We start from the raw sequence: 8,599 nt of genomic DNA, 5'->3' as shown, positions 1-8,599 counted from the left end.
AAAAGGACTATCAAAGATCATTCCTTTTGATGTAACTCACACTGCTTCCCATTGCCTATAGTTGTTTATGGGGTTAGTCAGCACTCAACAAAGACATCATATGCTAAAAGAATAGACTGGATTCTGGGTAAAAATTGGAAATTGAAGGGATGCCCATCAGTCAGGGAATGGCTGAACAAATTGTGAAATATGTATGTGATGGAATATTATTGTTCTATAAGAAATTGTGACAGATGAGATTTCAGAAAAGCCTGGAAAGACTTGCATGAATTGATGCTGAGAGTAATGAGCATTAACAGAAGAACCTTATACACACTAATAACAACATGGGGCAATGATCAATCATGATGGACTTGTTCATTTCAGCAATGCAATAATCAAAGACAATTTTTATAGAAATTATGATGGAAAATAACAACCATATCCAGAGAAGGAACTGTGGAGTTTAAATCAAGACTAATTTTTAAAAGTTCTTATGTATTATATCATTTTTCTCTCTAATTTTTTCCTTCTTCCATTTGGATCTGATTCTTCTCTCACAGTATGATTAATATGGATCTATGTTTAGCATCATTATATATGTAGAACATGTATCAGATTGCTGTCAGGGGAGTGAGGAGGGAAAGGAAAGAGAGAGAAAAATGAAAAACTCAAAACCTTGCAAAAAGAATTGGTTAAAAACTTTGTGTAACTGCATACAATTGAAAAAAATAATAAAAAAGAATAGATTGGAGTCATTACAAGATCAGCAGAGATTGGGGAATGGAGCATATCAATTCAGACATTTGGGTAGTGATATCCAGTTGACATGTTCTCAAAGTCCTTGTTCCCTCAGAGAAAGCATAATTCCCCCTAAATTGGCAAACTTCCTTTTACTTCTTTGGTTTGGACAAACTATTCCCAGAAATGACTTGGGGGTCCAAGAATTGATAGTTGGGAGGTGTCTTACTTTCTTAAATCATGAGGGAGGTGAACTATATAGCTATGATGAGTCAAGATTTACCTGGAAGAATGGGGATCTCTTAGTTTATTTTGTGGAAATTATGAGTCCCTGGATGAGGGAGAGGAAGAGTATTTAGCCAGTGTGGAGTTGGGGGTGGAAGGATGGAATCTCCACAAAGATTAGAAGGCAATGTTTCTATCATTCCCCTGATGGTGCTCTCAGGGAGGGAATAGTTTTTGCAGATGGGCCAGGGAATACTGAATAGGTAGAAGAAGAAATTCAGGATCCCCCTAGATCCTGGGATAGCTTGCATGCAAGAAGTTTCTGACCTCTTAGCCTCTTTATTCCAGACCAACCTGATTCATGATGAAGAATTGTTGACTACACCAGAAATGGCCTTCCTATGGACCTGTTGTTCCTGAAACTGCTCAGATGCATTATCACACCTTAGCATTAGGAGACTAACAATAAACCGCAAAAAGTTTACAACTGCCACATAAGTCAGCAAAAGGCTAAATTGAGGCTTGGTGTTTGGAAGGAGTTGGGGAAGGCCTGAGATTTGGGGTTTTCTCACATTTTTGTTATGTTTTGTGTTTCTTTTCTTCTTTATCCTTTACTTTTGCCAAGAGATCTATCCAGTAAACGCCCTATAAGCATTAAAATGGTAGGTGTCCTAAGAGATCTTTTGGACCTTGCCACCAAAGAATGATAAGACCAGAATTATCAAGTTCTTCCCTCCCACTTTATCTAAATGATAAAGCTACCTTTGATGGGCAGACTAAGTGAGGGGTTCTTGAGTACTGGGAAAATATGGGTGTATTTGTAGGCAAAGGAGACTGAGAAGTTTGATAGGAAGAGGACCACTTGAATCTTGCCTATAGGTGTCCTTTTTTTCATATTTATAAGATCCTATATGAATTTTTTCCATACAATGTTTATAAGTACAAGTATCTCTGTACCCATTTCACAGTTGAAGATACTAGGACCCAGGGGAAAAATGACTTGCCCATTATTACACAGGTGGAGGCAATCTCAATCTAATTTTGGAGTATCACTATCTCTCTGTCATCTAAAACTGAATTGTCTCCTATGAACCAAAGGATAGAGATTTAGGAACATTGCCTGAAGTTCCAATGAACTTCATTTATCAACCTGATACTTTTATGTCTTAAAGATATGCCCTTTGAAGAGACCCATGGGGGACAAAAGAAAGAGCCGAAGAATTATTTTGGGGGGAACTTCCCTGGTGTAGCCCATGTGCCCTACTTTCAGAGAGGGTCTCATTTTTTTTCACACACCTAGATCTGAAGGAATAAGAAAACATGGATTTACTCTCAGTTCTGTGGGTCTGTTCTAAGACTTGGACTAAATGAGCCTTCCAACTCTCAACCCAGGCCTTTGGGAGTCTGGAGTATCTCCCACCTCATACAAAAAATTGCTGAGTTTGCTTTTATGACTGAAAAGCAATTCTTATAGTCCAGGGTTTCCTTTGCAATCTTTGGAACATTATTTCCTTGGCACAGCTTGGTAGGTAGAGTAGTAGCCTCTATCAGTGATGGCGAGATTAGTTCAACTTGTTAATAATTTATTTCTGATGTTTTAAGTCAAGCTCATAGAGTCTTCTCAGCCTGGCATTTGAAACCCTCTACATGTTGTATTCCCCCCTACATACCTTTCCAGACTCATAGGATTATGAGCTCATTGATTTAGAACTGAAAGGGAAAGAACCTCTGGGATCATCCAACCCAACCCCCTCATTTTATTTTTTTATTACTATTTTATTTGTTTTCCAGTTACATGCAATAGTAGTTTTTTCTAAGTTTTTTTGTAAGGTTTTGAATTTTACAATTTTCTCCCACCCTCCCTTCCCTCCCCCCATTCCCCCCACAGAAGGCAGTATGATAATCGTTACATTGTTTCCATGCTCTTCATTGATCAAAACCGAATGTGTTGAGAGAGAAATCATATTCTTGAGGAGAAAATAAAATATTAGGAATAACAAAATTATGTAGTACATAAGAAACTTAAAAAAATTGAAGGTAATAGACTTTGGCCTTTGTTTAAACTCCACAATTCTTTCTCTGGATACAAATGATATTCTCTCTCTCACAGGTACTCTAAAATTGTCCCTGATTATTGTATTGTTGGAATAAGCAAGTCCATCAAGGTTGACCATCACCTCCATGTTGCTGTTAGGGTGTACAGTGTTTTTCTGGTTCTGCTCATCTCACTCAGCATCAGTTCATGCAAATCCCTCCAGGCTTCCCTGAATTCCCATCCCTCCTGGTTTCTAATAGAACAATAGTGTTCTCTGACATACATATACCACAGTTCATTAGGCCATTCCCCAAATGAAGGACATTTACTTGATTTCCAATTCTTTGCCACCACAAACAGAGCTGCTACAAATATTTTTGTACAAGTGATGTTTTTACCCTTTTGCATGATCTCTCCAGGATACAGTCCCAATACTGGTATTGCTGGATCAAAGGGGATGCATGTTTTTATTACCCTTTGGGCATAGTTCCAGATTGCTCTCCAGAAAGCCAACCCCCTCATTTTAAACATTAAGGAAATGAAAGTCTCTCAATGTGGTTATACAATTTGTACAAGGTCACCCAAGTTTTAAAGGACAGAATCAAAATTTGAAATTCGACTTTCTGATTCCCAATCTAGAACTCTTCCCATGTACACTACTGCCAGCATTTAGCTCTCCTTCATATGTCCTATGCCTCATTCACAGCAAACTATTTGTACCAACATGAAAGTTATCCTGCACCCCTGAATTGTACACCTTCCTCGTCTCTGTCCATTAGAAGTCATGTCTTTGGTCAAAATTAGCTTGGTTGCTATCTCTTTCTTGAAGTCCTCCAAAAGGTGTGCTCCACCCATAGTGATCCACCTTTCTTGTGAGAATGCTAGATTATGGGATAGTCCTTCCTATCCAAGAGTTGGCACTACTTCCATCTAGAAGCTTTCCTTTTATTTCTAGAAAGCAGAACTTGGATCCCTCTCAGATATCACAGGTGGGTTTCTCCAAGGCAATCACCAGGGGATTCTGGGAGTCAAGGGTAGATCATATGAATGTATCTTGACTAGCCTCTCAGGATCTTTCCAGAAAAGCATAAAAAGGGCACAGAGACTGAATTCAGTGACTACTCCACTTTTGCAGCCAGTGCCAGCCCAAATGAGTGGGCCATTCTATAACTGTCAGATATCTATTTTCTTCCCTATCAATGGGATTCACAGTCCCACAAAAGGGTCATCATCCTGTTCAACCCCTTATGTAAATATTAATCTACTTCCAGTCTAGGTTCCTGGAGAAACTCTTTATTTCATTTGAGCTAAATCTCCTAGGACGTTTTTCCTATAGAGGGATGCCAGCCCTATGCTGTATAGGATAGAGAGACTACTTGGGAGCAAATGTTGTCAGACACGTTCAATTCAGGAACTTGGCCTACCTTTCAAAGGTCACCTTTTATAAGAGGGAATTATCTCTTCAGCAAGCAATACTGCACCTTTCTGTCTCTGGGCTAGCTTTGAACATTGCTGCAGCGTCTTCAAGTTATCTGCTCCTGAGCTGAGTCTGCAAGTCTCTGACAGTTACAAAATAGTTGAGCACATGGTGGATTGGGTGGGCTGCTTGATATCAAATTGGCAGGTTGGTTTCTTATGTGGGAAGACAGCAGAGAACCCCAATGGCAAAGAAAAGTAACAAGCAATGGGATGATTGTCCTTGTAACCATGTGTGATTGTTTGTCTGGGAACTGGGTTGCCTCTTATCTGTTTCTACACAGACCTGGACACAAACTGTAGACAAGCTATCTTTGGAAATTTCCTAAAGGGAATTCTGGGTGAAAATAAAATGAGCCAAATGGATGTGATATTTGCAATCCTTAAATACTAAAGAAATAGGAGTTATTAGTTTTTCTTCTCAGTTTACATTTGATGGAGCTCAGATAAAAATGGCCCCAAGAAAAGTTGCTGTATGGCAATTCCTTTATGTTTAGTATTTGAATAATTTCCACTTAGTTGGATAAAATTATTGCTTCTAAAATTGAATAAAAGTACCAGATCATGAGTTCATCTTAAGCTCTCTGAGATCAATGATTGTCTTTTACCTCTTTTGTATCCCCAAGTGTTAGCAGAGTCCTTGCCACATGCTTTTATTCAGTACCTTTCAGTCATGTTCAACTATTCATGAACCCATTTGGGGTTTTCTTGGCAAAGATAATAGTTGTTTTTGCCATGTCCTTTCCTAGTTCATTTTATAGATGAGGAAGCTGAGACAAACAGGATAAAGTGACTTGCCTAGAGTCATACAATTAGAATCTGAGGCCAGATCTGAACTCAGATGAATCTTCCTCAACCCAGCACTGCACCAGCTAGCAGTCATTTTGACAGAATTCCTAAACTAGTAAATGAGAAGGGTATTAGAAAAATAGCTTACTTATATTTTAGTAAAATTTTTATAAGATTCTTTCAAGTGACTCTTGTAGCAAAGACAGAGATGCAAATTTGATTATGATACAGTCTGATGAATTGAAAATCATTTGGATGGCCAGACTGAAAGAGTTGCCGTTAATGTCTCAGTATCAGTGAGGCAGGATGTCCATGATGGAGATGCCCAGGGATCTGGTAGTAGCTGTATCTGGAACAGAGAAGGAACTATATAGATGCTAGCTATTATTATCTGCAAAACACCTATTAGCAATAAAAAAGAATGTGATATGAAACAGAACTAAGGGCAAAATGCCCCTGAACTTCTTCCCAGAAATATCAGTGTAAGGAGAATGACCCTGAAGCCAAAACCATTTCAGGCCATTTGAGACCTACCAGTAGGAAAAAGAACAAGGTAATTGGGACAAGGACAAGTCAACCTCAAGGTTCCCTAGAAGACCAAGCTGAGACCCACATCCAATGAAGCCAGTAGGCCACTCCAAGGATTGAAGCCTAAAACTACAGATCTTTTGGGAAGTGACAAGTTTGGGTCACTCAGGATCTGGGTGATAGTTCCTATTCTGGACCAGGCAGTATACCAAACACCTTATAATTATTATCTCTTTCCCTTCACTGACTCCTACAAGGTCTAAGAGTTGTTTTAATCTCTACAAAACATTAAAAGACCTGGAGGACATCTTATGTCATGTTGAATAGGCCCATTCTTTAGTCATAGTTAGCATTTTGTATTGCATTGTCTCATGTGAACCATACAGAAAGCCTGTGAAGTATGTCTTATTCACTATCAGCCATTTGGATTAATGGATAGAAAACCAAATCTGAAGATGGGGGACCTGAGTTTGTATCCCATTTATGAAAGTTACTAGTTATATGACCTAAGTCATTCAGACTCAGTTTTCAAATCTATAAAATAGGGTTCATAGATTTAGAACTGGAAAGGACCTTAGAGGTCATCAAATCTGACTCTCTCATTTTACCAATGAAAAACTGAGGCTCATAGAAGTGATTTGCCCAGGTCATATAGTTTTCAAGTATCTGAGGTTGGATTTGAGTCATGGTCTTTCTGACTTTGAGTCCACTGACTCACTATTTTACTGCATAGTCTCTCAGAGTCAAAAAATCAAAACCAATCTATTCATTCCATGTCCATTTTCCTTTAGCAATTTTTGTCAGCAAATCAAAATTCAGAATGAACCAAGGCTTTACAATGATGTTACTGCCCACAAATCCCATTTCTTAATTGAGGTTTAGAGGAAACAAGAAAACAGAATGATAAAAAAGAATAGATCCCTGAGCTTGAAGACTGCAAGGCATGAGTGCAAATTTCACTTTAGATAGTTCCTTACTCTCAGACTCTGGGTAAGTCACTTAAATTCTATGATCTTTACTGGTAGACTCAAGTAATTGGACTCACTGGCCTTTGGGGCTCTTGAAATTCTAATTCTATAACCCTATGGCCTCTCTTTTCAATTAGGCAATATTTCAGAGAGATTAAATATATTTTCCATGCTTACTAAGGGAGTAGAGGCCATATTTGCTCCTGGATTGCTCCTGATTCCAAGATCAATGCTATTTCCACTAGAGTACAAGGCTCTTGTGGAATGTTTATGAAAAGATATGGACAGGCTCACAAGATGAAGTGCAAAAGGCACCAGAAAGGAATATCAATATTGATAAAATCATGAATCTATGAAGGTATAGAAGCAAATTTGATAGAGGGGGACTCAGAACCTTAAGAATTCCCTGCAGAATAAAGACTTTCCACCCAAATACTTCAAGTTAATGAAACTTCCCCAAATCATGAATTGCTATGAATTTCCACAACCAAAACCCATGCTCCACTGTCCCAAAGATAACATGACTTTTTTTGACTTTTCCTAGAGGCCATGGACAGAATGAAGGGATGTCATAGCATTATACTACCTTTTAAACCTTTGCCCAAGTGGAATGTTGGTACAATAAAGCCCTGACCACCACCCAGTAGAAAAACATAACAGCAAATGACTTTACATTTAGTAAACACAAGAATTTTTTCCTTTCCCCTAAGGGCTGATTATATAATCCCCTGATAGTAAAGTAATGTTTTACAATTTAATTACCATGAATAGGGGCAGAGGGAGTAGAAACAGTAGTGACAGGCTCCTCTCCAAGATCACCTTATTAAAAGGTTAAAATATGTCAATTCCCAAACAAAAATTTTAGCCTTGTTTGACCATACCTGGAAGTAGAAAACAATCCATCTTATACAAGCACCATGTTGTGACAGGAAGAGGATCTTCCCTTTTAGGACTGGAAGGCACCTCAAGAGTCATCTTGCTAAATGCCATTATTTTACATATGAAGAAATTTAGACTTTGAATAGCTAAGTGACTGGCCTGTGGTCATAGGATCATAGATTTTGAATTATAAGACTCATCTCCTCCAACACTTTGTTTTAGAGAGAAGAAAACTGAGTCTTAGAGAGGTTTTTTCCTTCATCAGAATTTTGTTTGAAAACACCACTGTGTGCTCTGATCTTGTGCCACACAGCACCACTGGGAACACATTACCATAAATGCAAAGGCTATAAATGACAGGTCGAATCTGAGACCAAGTTCTCTGACTTCAAGAAGGCGTTCTTTCCTTTACTTGATGCCTCCCCAAGATACTCATCTCCTGGAAACATGACAGTGAGGCCTTGGGCACCATTGAGTATGATATGGAGCAATGACTTTTGGGGGCTCCATGCCCAGTTGAAGGAAAGAGCCTCCCTCCATGATACTATGTGTGATTTAGTACCAGACGAAGAAATACCTTCAAGTTATGCCTTTGGTTCTAACTTTGGTTGATCATAGCTTTCCACAAGTATGATAAAGGATTGTTCCTCCAAGACAGCCTGCATCTCCAATAGATTACCATTACCAACATTCGGTATACAGATGGTGCCTAAAAATGTCAATGTTCTTCTTCCCTCAGACACTTGCCTAAATGGAGCATAGAAAAACCAGTCCACTTGTTTTATAGAGGAGGAAACTGAGACCCAGAAAGGTTAAATCACTTGTGTGAGTATCTGAGGTAAGACTGCAATCTAAGTTTTCTTGTCTCCAAGTCCAATGACGCAGAACCCTAGAGTTTCTCCAAAAAAACTCTTAAGTTATGCTATGGAAAAAGAAGAGGTTCTAGAAACCAGCTCTCTCTCTCTCTCTCTCTCTCTCT

Source organism: Macrotis lagotis, chromosome 3, assembly GCF_037893015.1.
Source record: "Macrotis lagotis isolate mMagLag1 chromosome 3, bilby.v1.9.chrom.fasta, whole genome shotgun sequence".
NCBI classification, from domain to species: Eukaryota; Metazoa; Chordata; class Mammalia; order Peramelemorphia; family Peramelidae; genus Macrotis; species Macrotis lagotis.
This window is presented reverse-complemented; position numbering follows the sequence as displayed.